We start from the raw sequence: 21811 nt of genomic DNA, 5'->3' as shown, positions 1-21811 counted from the left end.
GACAGAGTGGCATTTTACGGTACGCAATGTCTCCAGCTATGCTGAAATTCATGCCAGACAAATAGAAGAGGTTAGAACGTCCATTCATGGTCCATTTTGGGAAGGAATGGAGGCAGTCATTATGCTTCATAGAAAGTGGTCATGTGTTCACAAAGATGCTCAGAAAGGGAGGCAATTGTTCTGCTGTTGGAGCTCAGCAACTATAGTTATTGCTATATAAAATCAAGCATTGCCAATGCCAATAGTTTTGGTGATTACTGTTCTTTGCATGTTGCATTTATAGGCACCAGGGCGCAAGCAGGAGAGTGCAGAGTTTTAAAGGAGGATGTAATAAAGGGTGCAGGTGTGCAATGGGATGAAAAGGGAAATAGAGCAATGCCTCCTCCTGAACGCCAGCTGGTAAGGACAGTAAGAAAATACACAGCATGGAGGAAACGGTTAATATCTCAATTCTACATCCTTGCAAACTTATATGGTCACCAGCAGCAGATGTAACCTGCTTTGACCTCCTCCGAGCCAGAAATCCCAATGTCAACAGAAGCTCGAGCAACTGCAGAGTGTAATGCTTGGACATTTGGAGTGTGGGGCAGGTGAGGGTGGGGGCTTGATTGGGGGGTGTAGAGGAGGTCCCAAATACAACCCGCACTCCAACCACCCATTTTGAAGTACCAGGAACATTCACACCGAAATATGTGACGTATGATGAGCAAATAAACCAGCAGAAAGCCGCAGTTGGGCTCTGCCCATTGCCCATTAGAAGAACAATGCCTATTGAAGTACCAGTACCAAGGAAACCATGGACAGTAAGGTATCCATTGAGGAAACCCTATCAACAAATGAAACGACTGAAGATCTTCTAAATACAGTCCCTGAAGAAACCAAAAAGGTCCTAATGGAAGACAAATGGTGACGTCACGAGAACCCGGATTGACTCACAATATAGAAGAAATGACGACCAGAGAATGACATAAAGAGACGAAACGCCATGAATAAGGATATTGTGAACCTAAATTGAAAGAACAATGTCAAATGTAAGCAGCTTAAGCTGTAAGCATGACAAAGATATTCTACTAGTTGTACATATGCTTGGAAGCGCAAGAAATCTAAGAAAATCGTGTAGCTTGCTATGCTTATTAGCAAGCACCACTATACATAATCTACCTCAAAAGAAGTATGTTTTATAAGTGTATTTCCTTTTTGCACAAAAAGCACAATCAACCCAAGGTTACTAAAGGCCACACAAGGAAAGATTCATATTTAGCAAAATCAAGAAGAGACGACAGAAACGAAACTCAGCAGAGGCACCTCTTGCCACAAAAGCCAAAGTCATATCAGTAGAAGAGACGAACAGTAGCTACAATTAATTGAAACTAAGAACAGAATATCCTGCTTCTGAAAGGTCAAGATAAGAGGATGAGGCAGGCGGTGGGTGAAATGAAAATCAAATACACAAATTATGTGGAAAAGAGGCAAATTCACAGTGTCTAAATCACGTGACCAACCGAGCAAGAAGAAGTGAGGGTTTCACGTCTACGCCTGGCAGCAGGCCAGGCGAAGATAGCAGAATTTTCCGAGACAGGAGATGCAGTCTGGAGGCCAACCACAGTGAAATAATTGACACATATCTACTAAAGTGATGATTAATTGTAACAAAGTTGAAAAAAGGACGGGGAACCAAGGGGCACCCCACACCTGGCCGACCATTCTTTTTTTTTTCTTTTTTTAATTAAAATGGTTTGTTTCATTTTACAAACTTTTCATTTATGATACTCTCTCAATTTCACGTATTTTTACATTTCATTTGTTTCAGTCCATTAAGTCTCTTTTGTGATCTCGATCCAGAATTTAATTATTGTAATAATAAGCCACTGGTCGTCATCACTTTTTTCGAGATTTTGAAGAAATCTCTGTAGAGTTCTCTTTTTTCGTTCAATGCAGGACACACCATGATCAGATGAAATAAAGTTTCTTTTGTTTGGTCTTCTTTACAAAATCTGCAATCCGGAGATGTGATGTCTGTTTTGTCTATCATCGCTAGATACTCTCGGGTTGGTAATATATTCAGCCGAAAACGTAGAAACAAATCACGAATCATTCTGTCTGGAAATTGAATTAGATAATGGGGTAGTTCATTAAGAGCTCTTACCTCATTATTACATTTAAGATAGCGTTTATTAGTTGTTTGGATCTGTACAGTTTTTATCCAATCATTGGTTTTTAATTTTCGTTTCGGCTGCTGAGGTCTCTTGATCAACATATAATCCGATATATCTTCTAGTTGCATTTTTCTTTTTATGTTTATGATCCATGTCGAAAGAGCTGAGGTTTGCAGAGCTTGATCTTTTTCTTTTAATATTTCCATTGACGGAATCTTGTCGTCCGAGATTATCTTTCTATACAGATCAATCTGCTTCAATGTAACTATTGATTGAATTGACTGTAGGCCCAATTCAAATCAGATCCTTGCTATTGGGAATTATTTTGGAATGGCTAGTGTCTTCCGCCATGAATGCCCTTCAAGGTATGGCCAATTAATAACTTCTGATCTACTAAAGTTTTGCTGGCGTAAGTTATTATCGGAACTACCTTTTGCTTATATAACAGGGTGGTAGCCTTTGCTGAATATGTGTCGTATTTCAGATGAAAAAACATCCCTTGTCTTGCAAGGGTATTTCGCCTTGCCCTCAATGTGATTGCACCATTCTTTTTCGTTTTTTGAGGAATTAATCAATGCGCCTAAGTATTTTATTGTCTTTGTTGTGGTTATTTCTTGGTTTTCTAGCAGAATTTCCATGGGCTGTTGGATTTTCCGGTTCTGCATAAAAAGTTTAATTACCTTGTTTTGCATGTGTTAATTTGCAGATCGTTTTCAGGCATGTACCCTTGTGCTCTTTCCAGGGTTTCTTGTAAGCCTTTTGTAGTTTTATCAAGTATGAGGATGTCGTCAGCATAGATTAGTGTTTGGATTGATTCACTGTTAACCTTCGGTGGATTTGCTTTTGGATTTTGTATTCGTTCCTCAAAATCGTTGGTGTACAAGTTATATAAACAAGCAGCTAGAGGGCATCCTTATTTCAACCCATTCCAAGTCGGAATGGATTCTGTGACCTTACAATCATTTGTTAGGCGAACTCGGACAGATGTATTTGAGTACAATTGAATTATTGGATTTAGAATGCAAGAAGGGTAACCCCATGATGTTAGTTTTGCCCAGAGCTTATGCTTGTCTACGGAGTCAAACGCCATTTTCTTTTCAGCTCTTTGAAAAGGGCATAGACTTGTTGTTTTCTTATGATTGCTTCTGTTTTTACAATATTCAGTAGCAATAGATTTACATTGGTTCCAATCTTGATAACAAAACCTGTTTGTCTTTTTGTTTGCCTTTCGTTATTTGCTGCCCAGTTGTTAAGTTGTTTTTGTAGATGGCTTGCAAAAAGTTTTCCCAGCGGATCTAATAGGGCTATTGGTCTGTAGTTACCCGGATTCTTTTGGTCACCTGCCTTGTAGATTGGAATTAGAATACCGACTGTCCAGCTACAAGGGATCTCCTTTCTTCTTTCTATAAGATGTAGCAGCTGAACAAGGAATTTCGCCCATTCTTCTGGGGTTGCTTTAAGGATTTCATTTGACAGCCCATCAGGGCCTGGTGCTCTGGATGGATTTAGGGCTTTGATTTTGTTTGTTATGTCGTCAACTTCCCAATTGAAGTTCCAAGTACAGTTATCATTTTCTTTGATTTCCGGCAAATTTGACGATTTGACATCATATACTTCTAAGAAATGCTTGACCCATATGTGAGACTCCACTTCTTGTATCAAGGTTTGTTGTTTTGAACTGTCATTCATCATTTACCACAAGTTTCTCGTGTTTGTCTTTTGTAAGGCCCTCAAAATCTCTTCAGTGCCAGTTTGTTTCATCATTGCCTTGTTTGCCTTTAGGAAATTGGAATATTTTTGTTTTTATTTTTTTATTTGGATTTCAAAATCAGGTTCTTTCTTTTTTATCAATTGCCGTAGTCTCTTTAGGTGGTCTTGTTTATTTTTCTTAATTTCTAGATTATATTGAATGCCATGAGAAGAATTAGCCTTGGTCGTAGATTTAACTTGAGTGTGTTTGTATTTTCCAGAATCAATCCATAATTCAACTTTACCTGGTCTTTCAGTGGGGCGTCTTGAAAAGTGGAAAACAGTTCAGATACTTGATGGCTTCGGATTCTTAGCTTATTCAGCCCATTCAATACTTCAAGTTCGGGTAAATTTATTTGCTCCACGATAATTTCTTGAGCAATCCAGGAAATTGAAATTTGGTGGTGGTCACTAGCACAATGTGATATATTATTGGTTGCAATTGTTAGTTTCTGCAAGGTTTCAGAGGCAAATATATAGTTGATGATTGAGGTGGATGTTTCACCTGTCCAGGTCGGGAATGGTGATCCTTTCGCATTCGTTGGTTGGTCAGTTAGAGTGATATTACGAATTCACATTTCCTTCAACCATTTACATGCACGAGGCGACATTTCTTGCGGAGTCTGTTTTTGGCCTTCTTTATTGAATAGATGGAAGTTAAAATCACCTACTATGATAAATTCATTACCGCTGTTAGAAAGCGCAATGGAATCAATTTCCTCATAAATAGCGTCAATTAATTTGTTGTCGGTAATCACAGTAGGGTTCCAATAAATGTTAAAGATTGAAATACAACAATTATCTAAACACTCTGTCGCACTGTTGTCATTATGTGCTGGATTGTAGGCTGTCATGCGAATAGTGATATATTGCGCCCAATGATTGATGTTCTTTCATGCTATTATTGACCACTTAGCGTTGTTTTTCGTTAGGATTAACATTCCTGATGCCGGTCTGCCTTTATTTGAAGATATTGCGGGATTCAGCCAAGTTATGTATCTGTCACAAAGAACTTCTTCAGTCAACCAAGTTTCTTGTAGACATATTATTTCTGATTCTGCAAGAATTGTAGATGGGTTTTCCAGAAGATGTTTGTGACCCCTTGTATTCCATGATGTTCGGGAGATTTTATTTGTGTCTTCTATTTTAAATCCGAGTTTTTCAAATTGATGGTTTGCCGCCAAAACCCGCTGCATAGTCTCTTCTGTGTAGAAATCTATATGGGCTTTTTCCATATAATTCTTGTCTGGAAAGATGATTACTTCAATATTGTCTGATCCAATTGTTTTAAGTTGAGGTATGGCTTTGAATAAGCGTAGAGTGTTGGATCTGTTTAGCATCACCGGCACTTCTGTAGTTAGTGTCAATTGAAACAATGCTATTCTATAGGCATGCGTAGAGCTCAATGTATTCTGGAACTTAGGTCTCGTAATAGGAGGACTTCCGACAGGCAGTGGTCTGTCGGTTTTCTTTGCACTCTTCTGCCTTTCTGCAGATAACCATGTTTCATCATTTGATACCGATGAATATGTAAGAGAAATGTTGTGCAGTAGTTCGTCCGATCTTTGTGTAATTATTGAGGTGTCCAGGGATGTTTCATTGCATTCATCGATAACTATCAGTGCATCATCTTGTGAGTTTATGGAAATTGAATTGTCCTCTGACGATTCCTCACTAGTCAAAATCTCTAGTACAGGGACCTTAGTTGTTGGCAAGTTTATTGCATCAAGGTTGATTTCAGTTATCAACTCAAATAATGGTTTGGGTAATACTTGATTAGCAATTTGTGATGTTGGATTCGATATCTTTGATGTAACCAGAGTTGGGTTTAGCTCTTTTTGCACTTATGTTCTTGGTTGCAATTTGTTAGTTAATTGCCTGTATTTTGTCGCCTAATGATTTTTGAATAGTTTGCATTTTTCTCAGGAATGCACGTGACCCTGTTTGCAATTTCTTGATCGCTTTTTTGTGAATAGGTTTATTCAAGGCATCTTGGCCTGCCATTCCTCGTTTGGATAGATCAAATATATCGAATGGTGTGCACATCGGTGGTTCATTAGTGCCTGGGATTACCAAAAGTAAAGGATTGTTTGTTTCAATCATGAAAGGTTGCATTTCATACTGTGTTGTCTGGTTGATGTTGATACCATTAATGTAACTTTTTTCATCAGTTTGTGTTTCTTTCGTTGTTGCTTGAATTTGCAGAGTCGTATGTAGTTGTTTTTTCGCTTTTTCATCTATTTATTTTTTTGATATAGTTGACACTGTTTCCATTAGATTCTGTTTGTCAATGCGATCCACTCTTGCCATGTCTGCTAGGCGTGATTGCCATGTCCTGGACATTTCTGCTTCGTATTTCATTCATTCTTGTATGGCATTTGTGAATGAGTCTGTTTCGTCATAATCATACCTAATAGTGTTGCTTGATCTTTTGTTGCGTCAACCATGGATTCCTAAATTTTCAGAAATGGAATCATTGCGTTTGATAGTACTGCAACCAAGGTGTTTTGTAAGTCTAACTTCGTGGTAGGCAGTCCCTGTGGAGATTTGGACGAATCCCTCATTGGCTCAGAGTGCATGCTTATAGATAAGATTCCAGAGTCTCTGAACTTTGGTTATCCGATTTTTCCATGGGTGTTTTTGATGTTATTTGACTTTCTTTGTATGCTATCGGCGTTGACGTATTTATTTGATTGATTTGTGAAGTTGAACGGATTCCCTTAAAAACTTCATTTCTTTTCTCTTGGGAGTCCATTATTGCATCTATCTCGTGATATCAAGCGACAGGTGTGCTATCCTGAGAGGTAAAGACTGCATGTTATTGTCACAGATGGAATTGTTTGGACAATATGTTGACTGCCAATGCATTTTTGCTATCCTTGCTCTCTCTTGTAATGATGGAGTAAAAAAGGAATCTTCGGATCTTGTTTTTTGTAATTTTTCGCTTTGTGCTTTTCTTTGACTTGAAGATACTGTAGCTGCTGTAAGATCTGTTTCTGTTAACTTCACCTTATATGAAGTTTCAGTTGGTAATACGCATGTCAGCTTTGTAATACTTCCAACTGTAGAATGAATGTGTTCCGCTATGTTGTCAACCATAGGCACGGTTGTTTGTAGTGTTACATCACTGATTTTATCTTTTGTCTCAGGTTTCTGAACGGTATTCACTTTATTTTTAACTGATATGGGCCTCTCTTCTATAGATGAAATGGTTGTCAGAGGGTTGGTATTTGCATGTGATGTCAGTCTCTTGTTCAAGGCTACAGATTCTTCTAGTTTCTCTTGTAGTCTTGCACGGGGCAGGCAGTATCCATTTTGTCTATTGGTGGTGGTAGCTGATCAGGCAAGCAAAATTTCTAACAACTTAAGAAATAGAATTTAGGTGTTTAGTATACACTTACCAGCCGATCGCGCCGACTCCAGCCGTAAACAGCAGTTAACAGCGTGCCCTTTCCACCACGCGGGCTTCATGCCGCAAGGGCTGCGCTGTTATGCTTAAATGGGATTGCCGAGGGGGCGTGGCTTCTGGATGTCACGTGATTCGTGTCACCTGAGAATGCAAATCAGCCTGCTTCACGTCCCGCTCTCCTCAACTGCTGTCAGCTGATGTGCACTGACAGGCTTACACGACTCGGAGCGGTAACAGAGATTCATTCAATGAAGGTAAGTGTAGGAGATTCCAGTCCTCCAGCCGAACAGCAGTTAACAGCGTGCCCTTTCCTCCATGCGGGCTTCACGCCGCAAGGGTCGCGCTGTTATGCTTAAATGGGATTGCCCAGGGGGTGTGGCTTCTGGAAGTCACGTGAATCGTGTCACCTGAGAATGCAAATCAGCCTGCTTCGCGTCCCGCTCTCCTCAACTGCTGTCAGCTGATGTGCACTCAGCTATCTAGAGCTTCTGTGTCCTCTTTTTAGGGGCTGTGTGGGTGAGGACTAGTCAACAAAAAGTATATAAGTACCCACAATACAGCTTCCTTTTTCCTCTGTTTAGGTGAGTTCTTCAGATGCCTATAGACATATTCATGTACACCCCTTGACCATTAAAAAAAGGGGCAAGTAACCATGTGTTATCTAAAAATATATAAATACTTTTTAATGTTTTATCATAACCAATCACTAATATCAGTACATCCATATAAAAACAACAATATGACGAAAATTCGTCCTAACAATTAACATTTACACATCTACATACACCTCATGTGGCAAAAAAAGCATACAATTCAGGCTCTTTGTGTATCCGTGGGCGGATGATCTGTATCCCTACCACTACTTTCTAATAATACCCTCCTGGTTTATGAGGGCAAAAGAACGTTTGCCTACACTTCCAAAATGTGTTTCTAGGACCAAAGTGAATAATGCATGAAATGCACATAAATCAATTTCAATTGCATCCCCTGTTAGTGCTGTCTTCAGGGCACTTAATCTTTTTCCTATGTTCCCATTTCTTCATATGCCTTCATATGATACTGGCCGTATGCGTATTTCTCTACAAGAATAAATAAACAATTCTACTTTAGGGAAAGAATGCTTTAAAAACAATTCTACTATCAAACATAGTTATCACAACTTTCAACATGACATGTCTATTCTGGCAATCTTTTCATCTTCACCTCTATCTCTTTTGAAAACAGTAGAGTACATTTTTATTTAGGCATCATCATTGCCCATCTAGATTTAAATCCTACTGAGTATTTACTTTAAACACTTCCAAAGGGATCACTACTCTGCTTTAGCTGATTATTATTATCAGACTTATGTTTGAAATTACCTTTATCAGTAGTCTTCAAGTCTTACGGGTTCTGTGAATGACCCATCATTTTCTTTCAAGGAACCTGCGACCAGCTTAGTTCTAAATGCTGAAAAACAAATACAGTATCCCCAACTTTAGAGTGAGCGGACAAACTGTCTCTATCACTACCATTTTAATATGAACCAAATCTGTGCTTACCAGTCGCACTTGCTTAGAACACAATCCTTTCTTTTTATTTTCAGTGCGCGTGAAGGGCATGATTCTTCATATTACTGTGCTTGTTGGCAGCCGCAGCTAAAGCTTCCAGTGGGCCTGTTAAAGTGACCATAGGGTAGATATCAGTCATGGAGGAAGGAGACAGAAAGCCACGATCGCTCCCATGTGCCCGATATTCAAAACTCACCTAATGTATCGTGCCTCCTGTGACTCTGTGTTTGATTATCTCAGCTCCGCATAGCCTCGATACGGGGAAAGGACAGGCTGTTGCCCGTTCACTCACGTGATGCTAATAAAGCGTTCTACTTGATGACGTGTCAAGTACGTCTTGACAAATATCTAAATCTCTCTGCATCCCTGGGTATGCGCCATCTTGGAATGGTCAACGACGCACGAAACACTCAGAACTACATGTGTTTCTGCCTGGTAAATGAAAGACCAAAACATTTTGTGAAGCATCTCAACTGGTAAAAAGTGCTAACGTTTCATTGTAAATATTTCAACAGGGCACTGAGGCTTTGAAGTTATCTGACTGATTATTGAAGACCCTAATGAGTATCTTATTGAGTCTGTACCCCTCGGCGTCCGCCATCTTGGAATGGTAAACAAAACGCCACACACTATGGTCTACATATATTTCTACCAGATGGTCAAACATGCCATCTGGTCAAAAATCTAGCATTACATAGGGAATGTTACACAGGGGCACTACGGCCCCGCAATTGTCTAGCGGGCCTCTTTTTAACCGATGTAATACATCTTTCCAGTCGATCCCAACTGAGGTAATTGAAAGTTACCTATGGCCTTACTGTGCCTTGTTTTGTATTATTTATTTTTTGTGATGGACAAAAAGAGCCCATTCAATAGAAATGTTTAAACCGTCTTTCACGGTATTCAATGAGTAAATCCATTTCTGTTCAGCCTGCCTTAACCTGAGGTCTCTGTTGCCCTCTTGGTTGGGGCAAGATCATTTCAATAATGAACCAATGGATATCATCTACACCGTGCTTGGCCAACTTAAAATGTGCCACCAAAGGTTTTTCTGCTACCCCATTCTTAACACAAGATCTGTGTTCGCAGATTCTCTGCCTTATGGGCCACTTTGTTTTACCAACATATAGCAGTCCACATGGACATTTTATGCCGTAAACAACCCATTATGAGTTGCAGTTGGTGAAACTCTTTAAATTCCTAATTCTATCTTTCAGATCCACACTTTTCATATCTGTCGTTAATTTACATACAGAGCATTTCCCACATCTGAAATGTCCCACGACTGGTGGTAAATCCCAGAGTGTGGATTGACTATTAAGCCACCCAAAATGTGCTCCTCATATGGGGAATGCATCTGAACCATAACAATATACAGTATACATATTCATGAAGGTGCTCGAAAATGTGTGAAATTCGCAAAGATTACAGCAATATCCACGAACATCTGAGATTTTCGAGCACATCGGGAAAACAGCACCAGATTTTGACATTATCTAGAGATAATATACCCTCACCACTCCTCACCTCCTCAGAGGTGGTTAATTTATAAGACACGTATAATGTTCTTGTTTTATCATTGCGATGCTCATGACCTATATGTGTGGTTCGCTCATCCAACATGGAGACTGTTCAAAGGTTTTGACGCACCACACATTTCTCAATTGACTAATCAGTGCCTTTAGGCAATGTCTGTGAACCTATGTTGCTGCATGACTATTGCTGAGGTGTCCACAGACATTGAATTAGGAAGTAAGTCCATGGACCAAACTGAGATGAGCATGTTTTACCTACTTTTTGAGGAGTTTAAAAAAAAAATCTTCTGGACAGAGGAACACAACATTTCCCAAAAAATATAGACTCGACTGATTTTTTTGGAAACATTTGGTGCAGTTTCTTCAAAGGGGCAAAGTTTTAGTGGGAGCCCCAAACGTTTCAAAATTCAGATAGACCTGAATGGGAAAATTGTTTTGTTTGTGGCTATAGCCCAGACTCCTGGAAGGATTTGCACCAAACGTCCGAAATGGAGGAGTAACCGGGTCACAAAAGCATGCTTTTGCAAATTTGGTGTCAAATCATCCAATGTTTATTTGTAAATGTGGAAAGAATCGGTTAAACTAATATATTACGTGACCTGCGGTAGCGACCATGTAGTTATGGTTAAGTTGCTAAACCCATAGGAAGAGCACTTTTTGGGTGGCTTATAACGTTGCTCCCCATGGACGAATCCTCCTTAGCAGAGAAAGTATATGGCCCACTCTGAACTTTTCTGCAAAGTTTGGTGAGGTTTGATCAATGGGGGACAAAGTTATAGGGGTGGGGCCCAAAATGTACTTTTTCCCCAATATTCTAAATGGAGAAAAAACTTTGGTCATGCCTACAGCCCAAACCGTTGGACAGATTTTCACCAAATTTGTGGCAGGAGCAGTGGCTTGGTCGGGAAACCATACTTTTGTAAATTTGGTGGAAATCCGTCCAGTAGTTTTTTTTTTAAATGACCAAAAAGTAGGTCCCAAAAAATTAGTGATATCTATGTCCCCTCCGCGGACACACTTCCCTGTTCGTGCCGCGGACAGGACTCCGATTGGCTGAGAAGGCAACGTGGTGTCTACGGACAATGGACGCGCCCACTGATTGGATGGTGAAAAGCGTGAAGTACGTCAGATTTTTGGAAACGCCCACCATCTTGGATTCGCAGACAGTGACCGGTGTCCGCGGACATCTCAGTAAAAACATAATAAAAAACATTGCACTTGTCAAACCTATCAAAAAATCTCTGGGGAGGTGAGGGGTGATGCGGATGGGATGGGATATGGATGCAAGAAGCAAAAAAAAAGGGTGTTTTTCACCATGAAAGTCTGCGAACTGTTTGGATGTTCGTGAACAATCCTGCAGTTCTTGGATGGCTTATAACTTTGGCACCACTTAATGAAACTGCATGAAATTTTACAATTTTATTCCTGACCTGATTCTGAATGAGATTGCAAAGATTGGTGGGATTCTGTCAAGAGCGGGCCAAATTAGATGGGGGTTCCCAAAACAATGCAAAAGGCTTATAAATGAGGTGCCATTTGACGATTCTACACTTAATTTAGCAAACTGATAACAGATCTAGATATAAATGTTTTTGCAAACTTTGGTGGGATTTAGTAAAGAGGGGGCAAAATTAGAGGGGGGTCCCAAAATAATGTAAAGGCTTATGAATGAGATGCCATTTGACAAATCTAAACTTACTTTGGCAAACTGATAATACATCTAGATATACATGTTTTTGCAAAGTTTGAAGGGATTTGGTCCAGAAGGGGCAAAATTAGTGGGGGTTCCCAAAATATTGTAAAGGCTTATATATGTGGTGCCGTTTGACAAATCTACACAAAGGTTTGCAAAAAGATTACAAATCTAGATATACATGTTTTCATAAAGTCTGAATGGATTTTTTGTCAAGTGGGGGCTGGGTTATATGACTATTGTATGTACATACATGTGACACTTTTGAAAAAATTAAACGTGGGTGGATTTCCAGCAATCCTGTTGTTGTTGACCTCATCCTGTTGACGTTTGAGGAACTGTCACATAATTTAACAACACTCGATGAGGAAATTGATACCATCAAAAGTAACTTGAACAAGAGTTTCACAGTGGACCAGTTAAAACAAATCTTGGAGGAAACAAACAAGAAACTAGCTAAGTACAAACAAGAACTGGAAACGAAAAAGATAAGAAAATTCAGATGGGACACCCAGGACTACAAACTTGACATGGCAAGAATACTACGGCCAACGAAAATCAAACCACCTCAGCCACACACCTCAAGGACTGGACCCCGTAATACTGACACAACATCCTCTGAAGCATCAAGTACAGAACTTGAGACAATTACAGACCCTACAATATCAGTACCCTCTACTTCAGCAACAGAGGAGAGCACACCTGGCACAGCTCCTTTTTTAGAAAAAGAGCCACCCCAATATAACACCAGCCTGCTAAGAGAGAAAATTGACTTTTTCAAACTAATGAGAAAACTGAAACTCAGTCTTTTTTGACTCTCTTGAAGAGGAAGAACACATCAAAGAACCCTCTGAATTTTTGGAGTTGGCACCAAAAAGTGTATTTAATCCCCCTGTTAACTACCATGTTCTGGCAGTCTTTGAGAGAAAGGTACTTGACCAATTCAAAAACCTTCCATTCAAGCCCAAGGGTAGAGGGAATTTCACGGTGAGTGAACGTCAGACCCTCAAAAGATTGTTGGATAACAACAAGATTATATTTAAACAAGCTGACAAGGGCGGTGCACTCGTCCTGACGGAAAAGAAAAAGTACATAGCTGAAGTTGAGCGCCAATTAGCTGATCTTGAGACCTATCAGCAAATTGACTACAACCCCACCGAACAAGTAAAAACCCTCATCAAAGATATTTTGGATGAGGCAGAAAACAGAGGTATCACAGAGAAAACATGGAGATTCTTGGAGAAGACTCACCCAATTACACCTGTTATGTACATTCTTTCGAAGAGCCATCAGAGATTAATTGACCCACCAGGACGACCCATTATAGCGGCAACAGACAGCCTGCTGGAACCCCTTGCAAAGTATCTGGATCAAATCCTACAACCGCTCATAAAGGAAACCCAGACACATATCAAAGAAACCACACATTTTTTTGAATAAATGAAAGGAGACCGAGTTTGTCAGAGAAAGGAACACTCTCTTCACTATGGACGTTACATCCCTCTACACTAATATCGCACACGAGGCCGGACTGCAGGCCGTGGAATGGCTCTTACTCAAGTCAGATAATTGCCAAGTTGACAAACTTTTCATGTTGACACTACTTAAAGTGGTACTGATGAATAACTTCTTCAGATTCCAGGACAACTTCTATTTACAAATCTCAGGAACCAGTATGAGTGCCGCAATGGCACCAGCATATGCCAATACGTATATGTATTACCTTGAATCGAACACATGTTGACATCTGCAAGATGGTCGCGCTATTTTACCCTCTTTGTGAGCTATATTGATGACATCTTTGGCATCTGGTCCGGCCCGGATGATGAACTGAATTACTTCTTTTCCATGATGAATGATATGCATCCATGAATCAAGTTCACTACACTCACGAGCAAACTAAGGATCAATTTCCTGGATGTCGAAGTCTATGTCGAGGGTGACAATTTGGAGACCAGGATATTTACGAAAGTCACAGACAGAAATAGCCTCTTATTAGCCACAAGTTTTCATCCCCACAGGACGATAGACAGCAGACCACTGAGCCAATTCTTGCGTTACCGGAGAAACATCTCAGAAGATACTGAGTATGTGAGACAAGCAGCCGCATTACGTCAAAAATTCATGGATAGAGGATATAATCCAGTTACAATCACTGGAATTGAAGAAAAGGTATCTACCATGGAGAGAGACACCCTACTGACCTCGAAAAATCGAACAAAATAGGAGTCCATAGTCTATGTGACAACATAGTCAGCTCAAAGCAAGAAAATCAGGAACATCATCCAAAAAAACTGCCCAATGCTTCAAATGGACCCTCAAACACAACCACTTTTTCAACAACTCCCAACTTTCGCTTATATAAACAGTAAGGCCCTAAGAAGCAGCCTCATCAGAGCTGAAACTTCTAAGGACCAACCTAGGTCCAAAACATTCAAAGGGACACAACCATGCTTTAATTGCCAGCATTGCAGTAACATCTTGCCGGGCAACACCATCTCACACCCACACAAGGAAAACCTAACTCACTTAAACATTCTTGCACCTGTGATTCCACCAATGTGGTGTATGCCTTAAAATGTCCATGTGGGTTTTACTACGTGGGTATCACCATGAGAAAGGCCAAATTGAGATGGACAGAGCATAGGTCCAATGTAAGGACAAAAAATATCAGGTCACCAGTATCAATGCACTTTATTGAGTCTAGACACTTGATTGCTCAACTGAAATGTTTGATTTAAGAACAAGTGAAGGTTGGACCAAAGGGGGTGATATCCATAAGAGACTGTTCCAGAGAGAAATTATATGGATTGATTTGTTGGACTGCCTTAGCCCTAGGGGTATGAACTGTGAGTTTGACCTTATGTGCTTTTTATAATGTGAATCACCCGTAATGCTGTACTGAAGAGGTTTCTGGCGGATACTTGTACAATTGTATTGTGCATGTACATGTGTCTATTACCCACAATAGGGCAGATTGCCTAGAGTGTGAGCGGTCTATGAACCGGCAGCTAGGTACGCTTGTTATGAAGATACCTAGGGCATAGTATGACCAATTCACGGTAATGTTGGAATGGCCCTGTACTTACCGGTAATTATCTGTCCGGATGAAACAATGATGTCTTTTATACATATCTTGCCCAGTGATCCAGCTGCAGATAGGTGCGAGGGACATCCTCGCCCGCCTTTGTTGGATCCTTCTTACCCTGCGAGGGGGGGGGCACCTGATAGTTTATCTGAACTATAGGGCGCCCCTCTCACTTCTTAGCTCACCCTCCACCACACACAGCTTTTCAAATTGAGCACACGGCACTTACAAATTGGTGCACGCTTTGTTTACTTTAATACTCTGAGTATACAGAATATGGTTTGGCACGATGCTCAAATCGCACCACTTAGAGAATGAGGGAGAAAAGTTTTACTCTCTCTCCCCCTTTGTCTACCTCCCGATACCATACCTGGATCACTCGAGGTCGCAATCTCCACGGCAACCACAGACACATTAGCATGGACTGCCCCAGTATCCTCTGATGCAATACCATGGTGTAATATTACTTATACATATAAGACAATATGAATCAGTACCTCCCTCGTATTACCCTGGAAATAGTGCACTCGTCTGTATGCCGTCTGGAGCTAAGACGCTGTCAATCTTCCAACCGAGGTGCATCATGCCCACACAAAGATGGCGTCCTCGGTACGTACGCACAGGGTAGACAAGAGCGAACCGTCTTAGCGACAGGCTGCTCGACTTCTGCTCCTACTCGAAATGATCAAGTAAGTGCTTTGGGGAAACAGCATTTTTTTGTATCAACCCTTATAGACACTGTAATAGTATTACTTGATAATTGTAATAGCAATGGTGATCACAGCAATCCTCTCGATACAATTCGGTCTCACTATGATGCCATGATTTTAGATTCTCTTCCCTAAACATTAGTTTGGACATCACCTGATAAATGTGTTAACTATAGGCGATCACGGCAATCGATAGAATGTATTCGGTCTCACCTTGATATGATACTTTCGTATACGTGAGCATGGACACACGCTCTTTAAAACACATGTCAGCCCTGACATCATGATGCTGTGGGTATTCCCAGTATGCTTCATTGAATTCCGCCCTCACTCAGATTCCCTCTTATTACAGATACCTGAAGGGGAGTCGCTACCCGCCACCCTTTCATTGCTGTCCGGCCTCTAGAAGACCTTCTCCAGACCTTACTAAAACCAATGAGTCCTATTCTCTCCACCACTAAGATTAGTGGTTGCTTTCATCACACTTTTGATTTGAACTGCTTCCTAAACACGAACAGAGATCTAATTAGTTTAATCTCATTATTTTTAGGACTAACAGAGAGAAATTATTATGAACACAGTGTGAAAGTTTAACACGTCCTGCCCTGAAGATGGATTAGTAAAATCCGAAACGCGTTGGCACCAACCACCATTTAGGAGTGTTTTTCTATGTTGATGACTATCTGAGCATTAATGTATCACACAGCTCAGAACAACTACAAGAGTTATGATAAATGATGGAATTGTGACACAAATAATGTATACTCTTTTAGGTTGAGCATTTCTTGCAGGTCAACTGAGGTACTGTTGTTTGAAACACTGGGGGTCATTCTGAGGTTTGAGGTAAGGTTAAAACGATTCTGGTTAAGGATTACCGGCATCGCATACCGCTACGGGCTATTCTGACCAACCAGACCGCTATTTATGGCATCGTACTTTACGATGCCGTAAATAGCGATCTATGGGTGCGCACGCGACACCCCATGCCGGCATTAGCGGCATGTCATAAACCGGACCTGATTCCAAGTAATGCGGACATGCAAAGAACGGCCTCCCGAAGGCCGAAAAAGAGCTTACAGGCATGGAGTAAATACTGGCATCTCCGAGAAGGTGTAAAGAACCCTGAGCAGTGCTTAGAAGTGCCACAGGTGCACACAATCAACACAGGTGGAGGCAATGGAGTGAGGGCCAGTACAAAAGGAGCACACCCACACACCACACCCCCTCCAACACCAAGATGATACCAGTAGTAGCATTACTGGAGCTGGAGGCCCTGCTTGCAAGGCCTCAACAACAACAACAACAACAGCCCCCACCACAGAGGAGACACAGGAGGAGAAGGAGGGTGAGACAGGCCCAGCATGCCCCACCAGTGCAGCCACGGTTACTACGCCAGCAGCCCCCAATCCCTCGCATCAGAGCCACCCCCTTAAACCTAACACCTGAGCAGATCCACACCCTGTACCGGCTTGACCGTGACACCATCACCACCGTAGTGGACCTGATACACAATGACATAGTGAGCCTCATAGAAATACACACCACCATCCCTCCTCTACTACTGAAGGTAGTGTCTGTGCTGCACTTCCTTGCCACAAGCACCTACCTGAACACAGTGGGGCACATGCATGGCATATCACAACCCTTATTTTCCCGGATACTGAACCAAGTGCTGGATGCCCTCCTCATGCACACAATGGACTACATATCCCTACCACAGACTCCCCAGGAGATATTTGATACAAAAATTGCCTTCCATGAACTGACAGGCATGCCAATTGTGTAGGTGCCCTTGACTGCACCCATGTGGAGTTGGTAGTCCCGCATGCCATGGAGGTGGTGTATCGCAACCGCAAGCAATACCACTCCATCAATGTGCAGATGGTATGCAACTGCAGCCAAATCATCACACATTGCTGTGCCCGATATCCAGGATCAACTCATGACTCTTTGGTCCTGCGGAACTCCATGCTACCATGCTTCATGGAGCGACATGCTGGACGATGTGCCTGGCTGCTTGGTGAGTTGCCTGACTGGCCCATGGCAGTGCATCAGGGTTGTGAGGCGGGGGTGGCTGCATACTCCACCTGGGTGGGAAGTGGGGGGGATGCATACTCCATCTGGGTGGGAAGTGGGGGGGTGCATACTCCACCTGGGTGGGAAGTGGGGGGATGCATACTCCACCTGGGTGGGAAGTGGGGGAGATGCATACTCCACCTGGGTGGGACGTGGGGGGATGCATACTCCACCTGGGTGGGAAGTGGGGGGGAATGCATACTCCACCTTGGTGGGAAGTGGGGGGGATGCATACTCCACCTGGGTGGGAAGTGGGGGGATGCATATTCCACCTGGGTGGGAAGTGGGGGTGGAATGCATACTCCACCTGGGTTGGAAGTGGGGGGGATGCATACTCCAGCTGGGTGGTAATGTTGACGTAAGTGCACAATGTGTACATCACCGAACACTGTGCCCCAAAGCAACTGAAACAGCACATGACAACCAAATTCCATACTGATGAAGTAAGTCCGACACCTATCACTACATGACTAACAGTTAACCAGCCCACATCCCACAACACATGCACCACTCATCGGTGGCCCTCACACACCGTAAGGCCATCCTGCACTATGCACTGCATATACACTATGTTGCTGTATCCAGCATATCACCACACATGACAGTCATCCCTGGGAGTGCATTGAATTGAGCCAACGGAGGGATACCACAGTGTGTCCCTTGTTCCGCACACCCATAGGAGCGCTGCAAGTCACCATTGAACTGATCAGTGCAGAATGACGAATATGGTCCTGACTACAGCCAACACTCCCTACTACAAAATCTCACAGGACACAACACATGAATGATTTTACTCCAACACTGCTGCATGTATAACAATGTGCGTGCAACAAGATGCCAGTGCACACCATGACCCATCTCGAAGATGCAACCCACACCATCAGTCCATTGCACAGGACACATATCGTGGCCAGAAATGGGGTAAATGGATCCAGGGACATGTGCGTGTGTGCAGAAATTACCTGCTGCCATGTAGACTAGTACAGTTGTCCACCATGCATGTACGTACAGTTACCTTCATTCCCCTCTCATGCAGGTGATGCTGGCTATCCCTTGAAGCCGTGGCTCATGACCCCTGTCCGAAACCCACAGGACAGGCACGAGGAGGACTACAATTGTTCCCATACCCATACACGTGTGGGGATTGAGCAGACCTTTGGCCTGTTGAAGGCATGATTTCGCTGCCTCAAGACGGTCGGGTGGGGCACTCCTCTACAGCCATGAGAAGGTGGCCAAGATCACCATGGCATGTGTAATGCTGCACAATATGTGCATCCGTCGGAACGTGCCCCTGCCCCCTGACATGGAACTGCTACCACCAGATGATGATGAAGGGGAGGAGGAAGATGTGGCAGGACATCATCAGGGTGCCGATGCACAAGAGGGACTTGCTATGCGCCAGTCATTGATTGGACAATATTTCTGACACACAAGTCAGCAGAGGGTGTCATAATTTGAGGACATAGGGCACTGGGTGTGGGGATACGTGTACACTATGCACTGTTATATATTAAATGACACATGCACAATGATGAATGTACACTCTGGTTTTTCTTTGCAACACAACCTGTGTATTAAAAGTGAAAATGTCTAAGTGAAAAACAAACCCTCCACCACCCTCACCCCCTCCCCCTCCCCACCAATTCCCCCACACACCCTCACCCCCCTCTCCCTTCCCCCCAACTCCCCCACAAACCCTCACCCCTCTCCTCCTCCCACCCAACTCCCCAACACTAGTCCCATAGGGTCCATGTAGCCCACATGTGGCTGGCAGTAAAGTCACTCTGAGCTCCCGGAGCCAGGGGGAGGCATGTCCCAGCGGCACTTGGCACGGAGCGACTGACGGAGTGGGCTGGTCTGGTTCGAGTTGCTTGTTGAAGGGGTGTCCTCATGCTGGGACTTTTGGGCAGGATATGCAGCCTCCAGAGCATTGGCTATGCGGCCGAGGACCTCACAGAGCCGGTTGGTTCTGTCCGTCCTAGTGCCCTCAATTCATCCTGCCACTCCTCCCTGGCCTGCCAATTGTCCTGCATAAAATCTGTGATCAGGGCTGTGAGCTGCGCAGCCCGCTGTGCATCTGCGGATGATGTAGTGGCCCTGCAAGGGATCGGGCTGACATGTCCTGCCAGCGCTTCCTCAAGGGAACTGGGCACAGGACTGGCATGTCCCTGTGTTGGCCTTGGCCAGATTGCTCAGGTATGTCGGTCTCACCCGAGTCACTAAAGGAGACCTGGGGGTTAGAATAGGCTTCTGGGGTGTGCACGACAGCAACTGTGTCGTCCTCTGTCGCTCCACAGATGGAATTGGGGCTGTCCGCAACTTCGAGGGGGCCGTGGCTGCCACCTCCACAGCCAAACTTGACTCCTCAGACCATGGCGTTGGGCATGTGTCTGCAGCCAGAGCAGGGAGGGGTGGGGGTGAGGGTGGTGCACCCTCCACGGGCCTTGCTGGAGCTGGTGGTGTGCGTCCAGGTGTTGTCTTCCTCGCTGGGAGACGGTGGCCCCTGCCTTGGCCCCTGGAGGTGCTGGGACAGTTGCTCTCCTGCTCCTCACTGTCATGCTCACTGCCTGTGGTGGTGGAAGAGAGGGACGGCATGAGTGATGATTTGAGAGCCAACATGTATACATGGCTACAATCGCACATTCAGATATTTGTGGGTTATCGGCATTTGGGTAGGGAACGGCACATCATTTAATATTTGGGTGGTAAATGTATGCATATGTCAGTGTCACTCATGTTGGCCGGGTACTGTGCTGTCTGACATGCACACTGTTTACATCAACTGCCCTGTGTGCCTCATGGAATGGGCCACTTTGTGTGGTATGTGTCATTTACGTTACGGCCTTGCACCTGGCACTAGCTTGGGTCTCACTTGCTTTGGCATGATTTACAGGGGGGGTGTCGCCGACAATGCTGTGACTCCTTGGCCAGACCTTAACAGTGACATTCATAACATTGGCATTGGCAGTGTTACCTTTGGACACTCACCTCCACCAACGGATGACGTTGCACCACACTCCATTTCGACTGACCCCTTCGATGGATTCGAAGCCTATCATAGCCGCACATGTCTGCTCCAACGGCATGAGTTTCATAGGCGAAAATGGGCCTCCTCCAGTCTCCAAGGCCTGGCTTCTATTTGCAGAGAGGATGCTCCGCACCCTCACCCTCAGCTGCAGGTCATCCCACCTTTTGTGGTAGTCCTTTGTGGTGCGGGGGTGTTGCCCACAACGCTCACCTTCTGGGACACTAGTGCCTAGATGTCTTTTTTTTTGTTGCACCGCCACCCTCCACATGTCATTGCTGAAGACAGTCTCGGCATGCTCGTGGAGGGTATCCACTAGCATTTGCAGTTCGTCTGGGCTGAACTGCTCCTTTTGGAGGCGGGCAGCTCCCTTCTTTGGCACTTTGGGCATTCCTCGGTAGTGGTGGTAACTTTCTGGTATGTCAACAGTGTGCCAGAGGTCCTGTCTGGTGAGGATGGCAGTGGATTGCGTTTTAAAAGATGACCGCCGTGCTCCTTGCAGTTCCTGTGCGATGACGCTATTTCCGGTTCCGCATTTTAACAGTGACCGTAATTAACGGTGACCATTATTTATGGTCACCGCTAATGCCGCATTGCTCTATGGCGGTAGTGTTCGTTACGGTGCGGTTCATGCCGGTAGGGGGTTTTTCAGGCATTTTTGCGGCATGCCACTATGGTCATTACCGGCATGGCGCAAAGCTCATGTCCGCGTAATTGTGTGCTTTTAGCGGTCTACTGCCAGCTCGGACACGCTATTTGCGCCATGCCGGTAATGGACGGTACTTACCTCCAAACTCGGAATGAGGGCCACTGTCTCTTA

This window comes from Ambystoma mexicanum, chromosome 6q (assembly GCF_040938575.1).
Source record: "Ambystoma mexicanum isolate Mex_15411 chromosome 6q, UKY_AmexF1_1, whole genome shotgun sequence".
In the NCBI taxonomy this organism is placed as follows: domain Eukaryota; kingdom Metazoa; phylum Chordata; class Amphibia; order Caudata; family Ambystomatidae; genus Ambystoma; species Ambystoma mexicanum.
The sequence above is the reverse complement of the archived record's forward strand: the minus strand, read 5'-3'. Positions refer to the sequence as shown.